The sequence below is a fragment of the Rhinatrema bivittatum genome, chromosome 4 (assembly GCF_901001135.1).
Source record: "Rhinatrema bivittatum chromosome 4, aRhiBiv1.1, whole genome shotgun sequence".
NCBI lineage: Eukaryota > Metazoa > Chordata > Amphibia > Gymnophiona > Rhinatrematidae > Rhinatrema > Rhinatrema bivittatum.
The window spans coordinates 61,905,897-61,923,732 of NC_042618.1; positions in this window are offsets into that span (position 1 = coordinate 61,905,897).

The window sequence follows — 17,836 nt, forward strand, 5'->3', positions numbered from 1 at the left end:
GGAATCCTATTACTAGGGTCGGGAGGCCAGGTACTGACCCACAGAAGGCAACCCAAGTACTAGGGCTACACAGATAAGACAAATGCACATTTAGGGAGAACCAGGGGAAAGATTTAACATTTCAAGGTGGGTTAACAGGAACAGTTTAATTTGTATGTTGTTAATCTAACTTATTGTACCCGCTTCCGGTGAGTTTCTTATTCAAAAAGGCAGGTGGTAAATCCAAATAATAAATACATATTTGGGTAAAGCTGTAAGAACTTAGGGTCACCTTCCACGTTTCTGTCAGATTCCCATTCCGTGCCAAATGTTATGGAAAGCAAAAGCTTACTGCTCCCTGCTCAAGAAATAAAATGTTTTTTTCTAGTCTGTGTGTGATCACTTTTTAAATACTGTACAGCAAACATTTGTGAGTTCAGTCCTCTTGTCAGCAGACTACCACATGTTTAGAAGTTAAATCAAGCAGTGGTTATCTTGTGAAAGCACATAGCATGGCTTGGTTTATGGATACTTTTAGCTGGAGCTCTGCTGTATTCTGACTGATGCTCAAATTCCATATTTTATGAGACGGGACGCCTGACTACTGGTAAAGATTTGCAGTCTGGAGCCATAATGTCTGGATGTGACCTATGTGCCTCGATTTTAGACAGAGAGAGCCTGAAAACAATGGCTGATAACAAGAAGATCAGTACAGACGCAAAAGTAAAGGAAGACTGGGAAAAAAAAAGATTTGAAAAGATGTAATTTTGTTCCAAACAAGTGGAAAAGAAAATGTGCGTATTAAGAAAAGATACTTTAGTTACTGAAAGAGCTTCAGAATTGGTGAAAATCTTAGCTTGTGGGCACAAATTACAATAAATCTCCCCTAAATCTTCTCCATAATGTAAACATAGTTCAAGAAGAACTGATAAACAGGTTATTTTAGGGCTTCGGCCTGGTTTTCAAAGGCAAACTTTTCTGTTGGTGCTAAATAAACTAGAGCCACATTTAGCTGTAACATAAATCCTGTGGCACAAGATGCTTTTGTGTCATCCACCACTAGCATTAATCATAGTACACAGTATCTCATTGTCCCTCCCTCGATCCTTGCTCGTTAATATTAGAGCTCTGACAGAGACTAAAAAGAGACCTCAGTGGGTCATGAGGCTTGTTTTAGCACTTCATACAACTGAAGCAGCCTTGGCACTACGGAGCCAGAGTGTATTACTGAAAGTGTGAGAGTAATGAAAAAGAAAGCTATTCTTAATGTTCAGCATAAACCTGAACTTAGAGATCCAACTGGGACTCTCTGCATTTGTGCCGGGGTTAACAGTGGAAGGCTCCAGGGGAGGGATGAGAAACACCTTCAGACTTTTCCCCCTCCCTCTGACTTACCTACTGGTGGTAGCTCCAGCACAGTCTCCCTTCCTACCAGCAGCTGCAGCAGCAGTAATAGTGGTAGCACCAGCATCATTCTCCTTTCTTTGGAAGGAGTGACTCTGGCACAGCATCTCCCTTGCTCTCTTCACCCCCATACCCTCACTCAGCAACTTCTCTTTCTCTACCCGCCACCCATTCACCACATTCTTTCTCCATCTGTATCTGCTCAGCATGAACAGACACACACACACACTCTCTCTCTCTACCCCCACCTGCCCAGTGTACTCTCCCACACACACACACACACACATACACACACAGACACACACCCTCTCTCTCTCTACCCCACCTGCCCAGTGCACTCTCCCCCCCACCACACACACACACTCTCTCTTTCTCTCCCTAACCCCCACCTGCCCAGTGCACTCTCCCCAACACAGACACACACACACTCTCTCTCTCTCTACCCCCACCTGCCCAGTGCACTCTCTCTCACACACACACACACACACAGAGTCAGACACACACTCTCTCTCTACCCCCACCTGCCCCAGTGCACTCTCCCACCACTCTCAAACCACCCAACACACTCTTTCACCACCCCATCACCTCCCACCCACTGGGTTCCTTCTCTCTCCATTTCCCTCACTCACCCAGTACTCTTTCTGTCTTACCCAGCATTTATTTTCCTCTCTCTCTCTCTCTTTCTCTCTCATCTTCATTGTAGTAGCTTCAAGCTCCAGACCTCCTGCGTTCTTTGGCTGCTGGTAAGACAGACTCCATCAGCGGCCAGTGCCGACACTGCAAGAGCAGTAAGTTTTCTTTATGAAAAGATATTGGGTTGACTCCACTGGCTGCCTTCGCCTTCTACTTTTTCCAATGGGGGAAAGGAAGCAAGCTCAAAAAGGGTCTGGTTTGGTGCCCCAGTATGACCCAGCAGAAAATCACTTCTGAGTGGAAGCCTTTTTAACGTTTGCAGGCCAGCATGACTGACATCCTGACTGCTGATGTTGCGATATGTGACGTCAGCAGCGAGGCAGTGCTGGCTGCAAGTTTTCAAAATGCTTGCAATCAGTGCTGTGTGTTTCTTAAAGGTGGTTAGGTGGCAGCTGGAGATTTCGGGGGCTTTGCTGCCCTTCCCCCAAATTTTCGCACTCCAGGAGCCCGCCTATACCTTGCCTAGTGGAAGAGCCAGCCCTGCAAAACTCAAAGCTTGTTCTTTGTGAGCAAGTTAAAAACTTATAAGGACTTAATTAAAAAGCATTTTCCCCATTCTGTGCCTATGGATAAAATAGGTCCAGATATTTCTATCTCAGATTAATACAATTGGTTTATTTTTAAAGTGAGACTGTTTTTCTAGTATCATCTCTGATAGCTAGATGTTCATTTAGGATCAAGCATTCCTACATACAGATGGCCTGTGCCATGAGACATTTTGGAAGTCCTAAAAAAAACAGAAGTTGCCCCAAAGGTCTCTATTGTTAGAGAAATGATTTAGTTTTACTATTATCCTGGTTTAAACAGAACCATTTGACATTGAGAGCTGTTCTGCGTGTTGGATTCAATACTAATAACGCCCGCCTCCTATATTGCCTTCTCTGGGTTATTCAAGTTTCATAGTGGAGAAAACACATAGCTTCAGCCCCCCACTCCCCACTCATCCTCCCCCTGCCTACAGAAAGGGAAGAAACCGCACTTCAGACCAGACCAGCTTCCCTCTGATACACAACATCAATTAGAGCGGCAGGAGAAGGCTGGCAGCGGCCAGACTGGATGGGATCCTGGCCTCGTGGGCTCAAACATGGCCACTCCCATAACAGCACGGGAATCAGCTAAGACAGGACTGAAAGGATGAGCGGTGCTGCCCATGCACCTCTCCAAACTGATTTCTGTGATCAGTTTGCTCTACAAGGCTTAAAATAAAACTAAATGTCTTGTCTTTCTGAGGTCTGGAATAGCGGGGGGACAAAGAGCATAGGAGAAAATGTTTTTTGGTGGGTTTTTTTTTTTTTTTTCATGAAAACGGCTACCCCCCAACTTCAGTCCATAGGTGAGCAAACAAGATGACAGAGTCAACACAGACAGAAAGGAGGTAAAACAAGGCTTTTAAGTATTAGAGGGAAGAGAATGTGGCCACAGCTCTGCCACTCAGCACTATCCCTACCAAAATTCAAACCAAAACAAATTCATACAGGAGGTGTGCACACAAATTCTGGCTATTTATTTATTTATTTTTAATTTTTATATACCGAAGTTCTAGTAGGGACTACAAATCACTCCGGTTTACATAAAACGAAGAACTGCTCAACAGATAGCGGAGCTTTACATGGAACCGTATAACATATGGAACAGTATAACTGGTTGACAATTTAACATAGTGCTAAATAAAGTGATAATATTTTAACTGGTAATAAATAAAGAAATATAATATTTTATATAAGAAGTATAACTATTTAACGTAGCAATAAATATAAATATAGGCAATGCCTAATATATATATGAAATAAAGTGAATTTTTTTTTTTTTTTTTTTAAAGTGAATTTTTGAGCTCACAGATAATTGTCCAGTTGCAGATTCTTAAAAGTAGTACTTTATACAGTGTCCATAGTTAAGGGATGGAAGTCTGTCAGTCATAGTAAGATTAAGCGTCTGGGAAAGCTTGTTGGAAGAGAAAAGTTTTCAGTCTTTTTTTGAATTCTTGATAACTGGGTTCTAGTCTAGTCTAGTCTAGTCTAAAATGAGGTCAGGTGGCATAACTCAGTCTGAGCCACCTCCTAATACGGTAACTCCATTCCTCTCTCGTAAAGCCAGCCGCCTCCAACTTATTTATTTTCCATCTTTAGGAAACCATTTCACGGTCTCCTTCAGCAAACGAGCTATTTGCTTAACGTGAAAGTTATCTGCACGCCAAATGCCATTAGAAGGTAGGCGGTGACACACTTTGGGGGCTGATGCAATAAATGTGCGCAGGAAACGGGGGCTGGGTGTTGAGCACCCGTTTTCCTAACGCACGCCCAGCCACCTCTCCTGGGCTCACGATCCAAAATTAAAATGGGGGGGAGGGGTCACACTAAAAAGGAGGTGCTAGGGATAATTGTGCGTCCCTAGCGCCTCCTCGGATTCAGGCGCACAGGAGAGGTAGCTGTTAAGCGAGTTAGGAAAACGGACACTCAGTCTAGGAGCATCCGTTTTCTCCTGCCACCAGCATATACATGCACAAGATACATGGCCTGGATCGTGTATCTTGTGTGTGTATTGGACATCCCAAATTTTTTTATCAAAGAATTTTTTTTTTTAATAAATGCTGCTTTATTTGGTTCCTCCTACATAGTATCGTTATGATACTATGTAGGAGGAATCTCTGAAAGCAGTGTATTCTTTTTTCCAATGCGCCCTTGAGCGCGGCATACCTTTACGCCAGCCCCGGGCTGGCATCAATTTTACCAAGTTGCAAGGGCACATTGGCCATGCGGAAAATTTTTTGGATCGCAGGGGTTAGCTAATAGCCTCATCTACATGGATTTCATTGTGATGAGGGCTATTAGCTAGGCGGAGATTTGTAAGCATGTTTTGGACATGCTAATCCCCGTATTGGATCGGGAGTTATGAACGCGCATCCAAAATGCACGTCCGGTCACTGTTACATCCGTCGGTCTCAGACGGCTTCGACCTCTGTGCCTCACCTTTCTCTCTGCTCTCCCCGCTAGCCTTGGGAAGATGGCTACCGCCACGTCTGTATGCGGCTCTCTCCGGAGTCCCCGGAACGGCAATGGCAAGGCAATCTGCCATGTTTCTCCTGAGGGCCTCCTAGGGTGCGCGTGCGCACGCCACCCACGTCTTTATCCACGTCATGGCGGGAACCTCGGGGGCATCCCCCTCGAGTGATGTCATGCCATCCGGGTATTTAGCTTGCCCTTCGGTTGCTAACAAATCGAGTTAGCAAGGATTGGATACTCCTCCGGTCTGAGCTACTCTGCCGCTTCCTTGCTGCCGCTGGAAGCTCTCTCTGCCCTTCAGGGTAATTCTCTGACCTGGGTACCCGCTCCTTGGGGGCCTGTTCTCCCTGCCTCGGTGCCTGTATTCAACTACTTCTGCCTGCTGGGATCTCCATCTATACAGCTAACAACTTAGTGAGTAATCTACATTGTCAGTCTGTCTCATCTACAGATCAGCACTGGGAACCTGCATCCTGCACTCCCTATACTATCAGTGCGAGACGGGTCTCCTCTGCCGAGGGCCCCTGGACTGCTACCTCTGGATCACCTCACTACTGCCACCTCTGGTGGTATCACTCTGCTGTATAATAAAAGACAAATCTCTGTGTTTGCATGTCTAGGTCTAGCCTAGTACTGTGGTTCCTCAAGGGGCTCCTCCCCGTGGGAGTGGTCATCACCACAGTACCCAAGAATCCACTCCAACACCTCAAAACCATAACAGTCGCATGTTAGGCTGTGCGCAGTGGCTAGCACATGGTAGTGAATTGGCCCCTTTGGTAGCTAGTGGCTACCTGGTCAGTTTTCTTTTTGGTCTCTTCTAAGTAATTACTTTAGTCGTCATACTTTCCTCCTATTGGAAAACCGTTTTCAAAAGCAAATATTAGCTTTCATGAAACTTTATCCTCATTAAGGATCTCTAGCACAGCTGCTGGTGTCCCTGGTGCAAGGTTTGAAGTGCTACGAAATGGCAAGATGCAACTGTTGCTTATCTGGATCCTGATATGCCATGAAACAGGAGCACAGTGCCCTTTAAATGCCAATCTTTTGAAATGCGAAATGCCTGCCAGCATCAGAGTCTACAAACTTTCATGAATATCCTGAGCTGAACTAATAGTCACGACATACAGTTTACACAGTGAAGAGACAAAATCCTTTAACATTGCATATAGTCAGTGCACAATGAAGTTCTGCCGCATACAGTCATATCTTTCAGCAGGACTGATCTTAGAGGATGATGATTTTTGGGAAGTAGGGGGTGCCCATGCTGTAATCCTCTTTCCGCGCTCGGCAGACCACGTGGTATCTCCTGGGTCGGCCTGGGCGGCGAATCCCCGGGCCAGTCGTCATCGGGAATCCGCCCCTGTCTGCATCCTTTGCTGGCTTCAATTTGAAGTCTGAACATGTGGGGCTAATGAAACTGGAGACAGTTCTGACTTCAGATTGAAGGTGGCAAAGGAGATGGCACTCATGGGAAAGAAGCACTACTTTCATTCTACTGGCAGGAGAGAGTGGTGAGAGGAATAGATTATATAGGGAATTGGGGCAGAGGATCGCATCAAGGCAGGGGAATGTAATGGGATTGCTTGGCCTAAATCTGACAAGCTAGTTTAGGGTATATTCAGAAATTAGGCTTAATTGAACTCAGCATTTTCACTACTGACCCCTGCTTTATGGGAAAAGAAGTAAACAGTTAAGCAGATTCTGCGGTGAGGAAGTTAGTCTCAATAGAAAGTTGTTTTTTTCTCCCTGAAGCATGTTTTGGGAAAATTGCATGATTCTCTCAAAACATGGTTTCAGATGTGCAGACGAAAAGGGTATAACTAACAGAGGCATGGAAACGAGAGGGGAGAGGGATAGACAGAGAAAGAATCCCAAACCCTCAGTCGCCCTCCTAATAATTGTAAGAATAGTATATGTACTATATCATTGCAACTATTTCCTTTGCTGCAGTGCTTTCTGGAGCATGACTTAGCGTCTATGTATAAAATGTGCTTAGGAGGAAGTGGTGTTTGCCTACAGCAGAGAGCTGGAAGGCTCCTCTGCAGACTTCTCTCAGCAGCCCCAGCAGCAGATGCCAGAGAACATTGCAAGCTGTCTAGTTTCAGCTGACAGAGTCTCTACACTGTTTCCAGCAGCACAGAGAACTAGAAGGCTCATTTGCATATTTTCACAGCAGCCCCAGCAGAGGACTCCAGAGGACACAGCGAGTCATCTAGGTTTCAGCTTTGACACCTCCTGGCTGAACCTCAAGGCTTATTTGCATACATTTCTTAGTAAAGCTAACAGAGGACTGTACAGAGCACTAAGCTAACTAGGTTTTAACTTCTATAGCTCCTCTATATCCTTCCCCCACCACCACCACACACACATTCTCTCATATTCTCTCTTGCACTGTTTCTGGTAGCAGATGATTGAAAACTCATTAATATACTTTTCCTACTATCCTCAGCAGAAGACATTATGAGCTATTTAGGTTTCAACATTTACAGCCCCTGCACTCTTTCTAGCATCAGGAACTTGAAGGCTCATTTGCCTACTACAGTCTGCTGGGACTCCAGCAGACACAGTCAGCTGTCTAGATATCAGTTTTTACAGCCCCCACAATCTTTCTATCAGCAAAGAACTCAAAGGTTTATTTTCATATGTCTCCCAGCAGTTCCAGCAGAGAACTCCAGAGGATACCATGAGCTCTCTAGGCTTCAGCTTCTATAAGCCCCACACTGTTTTCAGTAGTAGAGAACTAGAAGACACATTTATATGCTTTCTCTAGCAGTAGCACCATAACATCTAGGTTTGAACTTTCACAGCCCCCCAAACCCCTTCTAGCAGGAGAGGGCCGGCAAGCTTATCTGCATACTTCTCCCAGTAGTCCCAGCAGAACATTCTAGAGGATGCAATGAGCCGTCTAGGCTCCATCTTCCATAGCCAGTTTCCACATTCCCCTTTCTCTCTAGCAGCAAAGGATTGGATAGCATATGCTAAAATGCTACTTCCTATACATTTTCAACAGATTTGTTACAATAACAGGGAGTTAGTTCAAAATGAGAGTCAATAAGGTATGTAACCAAGTGATTGTAAGTAGATTAATTGTAGTCTCTGGGGGATCATTGGCAGACAATATAAAATAAACCCATAGATTTAAAGGGCTTTAGGTTAGTTTGAACATCCCTATTCCCTTAGAAATGTTAAATTGCTACCAAATGAATAAAATTAAGATACAGGCAGTAGTCCAGCAGTAAGAGCAAGGATATTCAGTCTTTTGCATGGAGTGCCACACGTATGATTTTCTATCAGTTGGAGTGCAGGCTGTGCTGAATCTGCTGGAGGGTGAGAGCAGGGTGTGCTAGGGCTGCAGGGGCAGGCTGTGCCAGGGGTGGAGGTGAAAGGGCAGGCTCCTGAGGTTGGGCAGGCTGTGCTAGGACTGGAGGGGGGGGGGGGGAGGGAGGCAATCAATAGCCTCTGGGCAATTTCCATGGGTGGCTCTGCTGGGACTGGGATGGGCAGCCTAGGCTGGGGCTGGGGGTAGAGTAGGCAGGTTGTGCTGCTCCTGGAGGGGAGGGTGGGGAGGGCAGGCTATACTGGGGCTCAGAACTAGAGTGCAAGCTATGCTGTGGCTGGGAGGAGGGCAATTAATAGGGGCCTCCTGGGAATTTCCATAGGTGTCAGTTAGTTAGTAATAAAAGCATTGCTTACGCTGGCATCTACGGTTGTGTGAGTGTGGCATGAAGCAGATCTGACAAGAAGGAAGCCTGCAGGATACTGGCTTTGTTTGTGTTTTAGGTAGTAGGTCCTGTCATGGAAGTGAATGCAGGATGCCAGTCTTGTGGTTGGGGTAGTGGATCTTCCCAAGGTTGCTGCCTGGGGGCAGTTTCACACCTATAGAGTGAAACTGCAACAAATGTGGAGCTAGTAAGTACTCTTCCAAAAGGGAGATACATGGATGTGTCAAGGTGGACAGGAGAGAAGAAGGCATGAGTGTGCATATGTGGAGAGTGGGAATGGGGAGTGAATGAGGAATACATGAGTGTCATGGGAGAGGGGGGAGGCAATAGTTGAAAGAGGGGGGCCATACACAGGTTGATTTTCCTGAGGTTCTAAATCCCCTAATATTAGCCCAATTTATATCAGACATTTGTTTCATACATATGTCCATACTAAACAAACTACTAAGCCACTTAACCGAATAGATCCACTAAGGATATAGCTACTATAAATACTATAAAATGACAGGAGTCAGGTGGTACCTTATAGACTAATCAATTTATTGAAGCATGAGCTTTTGAGGATAGTGTCCACTTCGTCAGATAGACAAGGCAAGTACAGGTACAATGGACAACTTTAATGATAGGTTACAAATTTTTACTAATAGGTCTGAAATTTAATTTCTGAGTTCTTTACCTGGAGTGTATACCATCTAGTCCAGGTAATTTGCTACTCTTCAGTTTGTCAATCTGGCCTACTACATCTTCCAGGTTCACAATAATTTGATTCAGTTCATCCGAATCATCACCCTTGAAAACCATCTCTGGAACCGGTATCTCCCCAACATCCTCATCACTAAACACGGAAGCAAAGAATTCATTTGCTCTTCATGCGATAGCCTTATCTTCCCTAAGTGCCCTTTAACCCCTTGATCATCTACCAATCCAACCGACTCCCTTGCAGGTTTCCTGCTTTGGATATATTTTAAAAAGTTTTTATGACTTTTTGCCTACAGCCAACTTCATTTTAAATTCTCTCTTAGCCTGTCTTATTATTATTTTATATATACCAATATTCAATCTGAGATATCACATCAGTTTACATTCAGGTACTGTAGGTATTTCTCTATCCCCAGAAGGCTTACATTCTAATGGGCCGATTTAGTAAAGTCCGCGGGAGAGCGGGCGAACGCCTGCTCTCCCGGCACGTGCACAGGCCACTCGCCTGTGCACACGATTCAGTATTTAAATTAGATCCGGCAGTAGAAACCGGCAAAAGGAGGCGCTAGGGACACTAGCGCGTCCCTAGCGCCTCCTTTTGGACCAGAGCAGCGGCTGTCAGCGGGTTTGACAGCCGACGCTCAATTTGCCGGCGTCTGTTCTCGAGCCCGCTGACAGCCACAGGCTCGGAAACCAGACGCTGGCAAAAACGAGCGTCTGGTTTTCGACCCGACAGCCACCGGCCGACTTCAAAATTTTTTTTTACTTTTTTTACCCTTCAGGACCTCCGACTTAATATCATGGCGATATTAAGTCAGAGGGTGCACAGAAAAGCAGTTTTTACTGCTTTTCTGTGCACTTTCCCGGTGCCTGAAGAAATTAGCGCCATTGGCCAGGCCCTGTCACATGGTAAGATTAATGGACAGCCAGCACCATCTTTAAAAATGGCACGGGCCATCCAGTGCTCCTACCATGTGACAGGGGCCGGCCAATGGCACAGATACCCTGTCACATGGTAAGGGCAAAGGGCCATCGGCGCCATTTTGATTAGTGGCAGCCGATGGCCCAAGAGCGGGAGATGGCTCCCGGGACCCCCACTGGACCACCAGGTACTTGTAAAAAGTTTTGGGGGGTTCGGGAGGGTGGGGGAAGCTAAGGGAACAGTTTTAAAGGGTCAGGGTGGGTTTAGGGATTGTTTTGGTGTGCCGTTTTTCCCGCCCTCCCCCAAAACGATAAGAGAACCCCAGGAACAAAATCATGGGGTGTTCTTATCGGAAGTCCCCAATTTCTGACGATTTTGAAAATATCATCCGATATTTTCAATCGTCTGAAGCCTGATTCACATCCCTACTGGTCTCATGGTTTGTAGCCCACTGCTCTAACCACTAGGCTATTCCTCCTTTAACTTGACAAAGCTTATGCTTTTTCCTATTTTCTTCAGATGAATCCTTCCAATTTTTGAAGGAAGTTTTTTTGTTTTGGTTTTTTTTTGCTAAAATAGCCACTTTCACCTCACCCTTTAACCATGCCAGCAATCATTTGGCCTTCCTTCCACCTTTCTTAATGTGTGTCAGAAAAATTTATGTTAAATCAGCAGTCGTTCCTTTTCATAATATAATACAATTTTCTATGAACAGGAAGATATTGCTAAATGAAACAAGAAAGAATCACTGAAATCATTTTTTTTATTTTTTGTAAAATTATTCTATTGTTCAAAGTTTTATGTACTAAATTCAATTAACTGGGTGCAGAGAAGGGCTTATGGATCCCAGGTTTTTACTTTTGTCACTCATTCTACACCTAGTTAGGGCCCTCCTTAGAAGGCAGGGTTTGAAATGCCCGAACTTTGCCCTGCAAGTTGGTGTAATCTCCTCCCTCTTCCGAGCATCCTTACATTGCTCCTGCTTCCTGTGAGCCGGTGGAACCATGGGTGCAGCGGCTCACGCAGTGTTGGTGGAGACTTGACCTCTGTAGGTACAGATGGAAAGTGAAGCTCTCTCTCCCATGTTTTTCAGCTTCCAGGGGAGTCCCCCTTCTCCTGCTTTTCAGCTTCCCAGGGGGAAGGGATGGGGGGGGGGGAGCACTGGCCCTCTTCCGCAGATTCACTCCAGCTCCCACACTCTTCTAGGGTGAGCCTTACCTCTGATCTTAATTTTGATATCATGTCAAAAAAAAAAATCACGTATTTGATGGTTAGAAGAGTGGAAAGAGTGGAAAGAGAGAAGGAGGAAGGGAAGGTGACTGATAGCCTGCAGCTCATTTCCATTGCTCTTAGGTCACATTAATTCACATTTTATTGTAAGAGGATTAGTGCAATAGTGATGGGTGCTGGGTGCTGGAGAGAAAAGGATGCATATCCTTCGCTTTAGGACATGCTCAAAGATAAAAAGAGTCCTGGCAGCAAATTCATATGGCGATTGAGAACATATTAATTACAACCGCCGCTTAAGCTTATACAGACACAAGGGATGTCGTCCTTGCAGAAGTAGTGTACAAGACACAAAAATCTTTATGTGATTGCTCGATGGACCATTGATCTGAGCCAGCATGCTACTTCTCCTGTTTTACATTGTGGGCGATGGATATAAAAAACGTAACATGTAAGCTAAGTTTGAAGAAAGTCCTGGAAGTATAGGCATGGAGAATAACAGCAGGCTTCTACATTTTAAGGGTAATTGTCAAAGGGACTTCTGTGGGTAAAAGAATGTTTTACATGCAAGCATGGCCTTTTACAAATTACCCGCCCGATAAGCAGGTAATCTTACGCTAGTATGTCATGATCGCATGGAAGTTTCCCTGGATTTAGCACACGCATTCCTGGGATATGGAGCTAGGGAGGGGCTTGGATCTAAACAAGAATGCAGATATATTTTCAGGGAAAATCAGTGCACGCCTTTCAGTAGGGGGTCCCCTTGTGTGGGATGTTTTGGTGGGATAGTCTTCCAAATTGATTTTTGCGCATAAGACCGCTTGGAAATTAGTGTAACTTCTGCATGTTTTAACCAACTTTGTATTAATGTGAGCTGTTTTGAAAATTATTCCCTTTGTGGATAGACTGTTTGAGCTGCTGGTATGAAAATAAAAAGCTGGGGTTAGTTGACCACAGAGATTGTGGATATCCTGAAAATTTGGTCGGTTTTAGGCTCTTGAGGACTGGAGTTGGCCACTCCTGTGTTTGTGATAGCAGAAAGCGCAAAAGTAGCATTGCAAGACTCAGAGGTGAGGGGAAAAAACATATTGAGGCTGACGAGGAGAAACCAAAATTGCTTAATAATTATTTCTGTTCGGTATTCACAGTAGAAGAGCCAGGAGCAGGACCAGTGCTGTAGCATGCCTATGGCTAATATGGCCTCGGACATAGGAATCATGACCTGAAGGGCGCCATAGAGCCACTGGCCAGCCGCATGCTGTCAAGAGCACCGTGGGGCCTCAGGAGAATCGGCGTGGCCCCATTGGAAGCAACAACATGGCCAGCAGAGGCCTGAGAAAGAGAAGCAGTGTGGCCCCGCTGGAAGTGGCAAAATAGCCAGGGGGGACAGGAAGAGGAGCAGCAAGGCCCCGCCAAAAGCAGCAACATGGCTGAAGGGGACCAGAGGAGGAGCAGCTTGGCCCCACTGAAAACAGCAACATGGCAGGCAGGGGACAAAAGGAAATGGAGTGCAGTGGGTGCTGCTAGAAGAAACAGGAGGCCAATGCAGAATTAGCCCCCACAGCCCAAAAAAGAAATCTTTCTGTCTGCTGTGGAGGCTGAAGGAGGAAACTGCTGCTGCTGAGAAAAGTGAGTGAGAATGAGTGACAGCATGTATGTATGTGTGTGTGTGTGTGTGTGAGAGAGAGAGAGAGAGCATGTATATGTGCACATGAGACTGCATGTGTGTGTGTGTGTGTGTGTGAGAGAGAGAGAGAGAGCATGTATATGTGCACATGAGACTGCATGTATGTGTGTGTGTGTGTGAGAGAGAGAGAGCATGTATATGTGCACATGAGACTGCATGTGTGTGTGTGTGTGTGAGAGAGAGAGAGAGCATGTATATGTGCACATGAGACTGCATGTGTGTGTGTGTGTGTCTGTGTGAGAGAGAGAGAGAGAGCATGTATATGTGCACATGAGACTGCATGTCTCTGTGTGTGTGTGTGTGTGTGCGTGTGTATGCATGAAAAAGAACATTTGTGTGCAACAACCCCTTCCCCTTCCTCTCTCCCTGCTAATCCATGACAATCTCAGGGCATCTGGAGATCCATAGAACCCAGATATGGAGATCGGGGATTTTTTTTTTTATCCTTGTTAGTTTTAATTATTGGGTGCTATTTGATGTCTGTTTGGAAATATTTTATTGGTGTTTCGAAAATTTTATATGAGTTTTTAATTATTGGATATTATTCTATTCATTAGACAGGATAATTAGTGACATAGCTGCACTGTTCAATGTTTTTATTTTCCAAAATTGGACTGGCTTGTTGCAGTTTCCAGTTCACTTTTTGCCTGCACATTTCAATTTATAATTTATGGTCTCTTTTTATTCTGCATTTAAGGGTCTACCTGTTTCTGCATATGTTACTGAAGTGAGGTATTCCACTAGCATGTAATTCTGAGTAGGGATCTGTAACAGGCATGTGCATTCATTGGTCAATTCGTTTTATTTGTTTCACTGTGTGCCCGTATCTCCCGATCGGAAGCTACGCACACAAATCTGATTGTGCATGCACGTTCAGGTAGGCCTCACGTGCGCGCTTACTACTGGTTTTATGTACATACATTCCGATTGGGAGATACGTGCAAATGGGCTGAAAAGAATGAAACGAATGGTCTTAAAAAACTAACGAATGCACATTCCTAATCTGTAATAGCATTGGCTTGTTCTGTTTTCCTAACTAGAGTTGTATTAGTGTTTTAGGGCCTGATGTAATATTTATAGTGTGGCCTTTTCATAGGTAGGTGTGTTGCTGTTGAGTGCTGGCAGTTAGTGCTGTTTTGATATGGAAGGTTTATTATATTGTAATTATAATTCCGTTTTCTTGTGGCTTTCTGGGGGCCAAGCCCATGCCCAACACACATTACAGTAGGCATAACTCTATATGGATATGTATATTTTTTTGCTTTTTTTGTAAGGTTTTTTGATTGGTACCACAGCAGTGTATGTAAATATAATAAACATATTGTAAGTGTTATTTTTACCTTAGGAAACTATACTTTGAATACCCTTTTTCATGTAAAATCCTTTACTATAAATGCAGAATTTTTAATTGTGTGTGGGAAGAATGCGACATCAGGGTAGGGTGTGGGGTGCGAGGCTGTAAAGTTGATCTACAACACCTAATACCCTTGCACAAGCCTCTTCACTGCTACCTCTCTGCACTTTTTCTCTGTGCCAGCACAGCCACTAAAAGTTTGAAACCTGGCTGGCTAGCACTTCCTGGTGCCAACCTTGCCATGCACAAGATCAGCAGCAGGAAGTGCCTGCTTTTGAGGTTTGAACCTTCTAGTGATTGTCTGGTGAAGCATGGGCACTGCCACATAAATGTAATGAAGGTATATGAGCAGGACTGGCAGGGCAGATGTTGGGGGAAGGGGTTAATGTTGCAAAAGGGGGAGAAAGGCAGAGAGCCCATACTGTTGATGGAAAGAGGGAGATAGGCAGGGGTTAGATGCTGGGAAAGCAGGGGTTAATGCTGTGAAGTGGGGCGAATTTAGAGGAAGAGGTTGCTCGCGAAGAGAGAAGAGGCGGGGAACAGATGCAGAAGACATGGAGAGAAATGGAGGGTTGGTGGAAGAAAGGGATAAGAAATGTTTGGCAAGGATGGGATTATATGAGAGAGAGTAGAGGGGAATATGTAGCATGGGAGAGGATACTAAGAAAAAGAGTGCTGCTGCAGGGGATACGCCTGGTGGGATGGGATAGCACTGGAGTCCAGCAGAAAAGGGAGAGAGCACTGGAGAGGGAACTTGGAGATAGAGAGAAAAATTGTGGCGTCCATTCTGGGGAGGGGACGTACTGGAGTCTGTTCTGGAGGGGGGGGGGCGGAGAAGGGGAGAATGCTAGGATCTGTCATGGAGAGGACGATGGGGAGAATGATAGGGTTTGGAGCAGAGGCGTACCTAGAGTATTTGGCACCTGGGGCGGAAACTTCTTTGGCACACACACACCCAATATATAATTTTAAAATTTCCTAAACCGATAAAATATTTCAGGACAGCAGGCACATCAAATAACACCCAAAAATTAAAACTAATAAGGATTTTAAAAATCTCCTGCTCTCCACATCTGTCATCCTAAGACTGTTGTAGACTGGGGGGCACACATGTATACACACACACACACAATATGTTCCCTCTCTCTCATACACACACATACATGCTTGGTGAGAGACAGAGGGAGCATGTGTATGTGTGAGAGACAGAGAGAGACACACACATACATTCTCTGTACCTCTCTCACACATATACACTTCCTCTGTGTTTCTCTCACACACAGACATGCTTCCTCCATCTCTCTCTCTCTCTCACACACACATGCTTCCTTTGTCTCTCTCACACGCTAACACACACACACACACACACATACACACTTCCTCTCTCTCTCTCGCTCTCTCTCTCTCTCTCATACACACACACACAGACACACATGTAGACAAATACTGAACTGGAAACCACAAGCCAGATTCTGTATGCAGTGTAACAATAGAAATAACTATTCCTCAATACAATACAATCAAGAAATATAAATCAATCAGATTAATAAAACCATACTAAAAAATATAATTTCAAAACAGCCGATGAATAGAATTCTATTCAATAATTAAAAGCTCCTGTACAAATTTTTAAAAATGTTCTAAACATTGATAAAATATTTCAAAACAGTAGACATCAAATAACACCCACTAATTCAAACTAATAAGGATTTAAAAAATCCCCCACTTTCCATATCTGACACCCTGAGATTGTTGTGAACTGGGGGTACACAAACATTCACACAGACATAAACAAAATATGCTCCCTCTGTCTCTCACACACATACAAGTTTGGTGAGAGACAGAGGGAACTTGAGTGTGTGTGTGTGTGTGAAAGAGACAGACACACGTTTCTGCCGTCTCTCTCTCATACATACATGCTTCCTCTGTATCTCTCACACACGATTCCTGTCTCACCTAGTCACACACACACATGCTTCCTCTTTCTCATCCCCATCCCCGCATAAGGCACCTTCTAATACACACCACAGGCACCCTCTCATATGTATATACACAGGCACACACACACTCACTCTTCTATACACTCACCGTCTCATACACACAAAGGCATCCTCTCATACATACACCACACAGACACACACAGAGGCATCCTCTCATACATACAAACACAGACACACACATACCCTCTCATACACCCACATCCACATCGGCTCTTATACAGACACACACACACACATACATAGGATCTCACACAGACACATACACATGCACACACAAACAGGGTCTCACTCATTCACACAAGCTCACACACATCATGGTCTCCTGTTGTCTTCAGGCCGTGGCAGGATGAGCTCCACCATGGCCATTCGGTCCAAAGATAAGAGGCTGACAGCAGCAGGAGAGGCCACCAGCTGGTTAGGCTCCGCCGCCGGCCCGCCACATCCCTTATTCTGCATTTGGCGAGAATCTGTCGATATTCTGTGTGTGTGACACTACAGGCCGGTTAGTCTGACTTCTATGGTAAGGAAATTAATGAACTGCTAAAACGAAGGATAGTGCAGTTTCTGAATTCCAATGGACTACAAGAACCAAGGCAGCATGGTTTTACCACAAGTAAATCTTTTCAGATAAATCTGATCAATTTCATTGATTAGACTGATCAGAGAGGTGGATCGGGGTGGGGGGGGGCGCTAGATGTACTATACTTGGATTTCAAGAAGGCCTTTGACATGGTTTTGCATAGGTGACTTGTAAATAAATTGAGCACGCTTGATAGTGACTGACTAGGTTAGAAACTGATTGGGAGGTGGAAAAGCAGAATGGTAAATGGAGTCCAAGCTGAGGAGGGGGGCATTACTAGCAGTCTATCACAGGGATTGGTCCTTGGACCGGTTCTTTTCAACATTTTTCTGAGTGACATTGCAGAAGAATTGTTGGGAATTGTTTGGTTTTTGCCTATAATACCAAAATCTGCATCAGGGTAGACAGCCAGGGAGGTGTGGAAAACATGAGAATGGATTTAGTAAAGCTCAAGGAATGGTTTAGGATCTGGCAGCTAAGATTCAATGCTACAGAATGCAGTGTTATTCATTTAGGCTGCAAGGACCCAAGGGAGAGGTACATTATAGGGGTGAAGTTCTTTTAAGTATA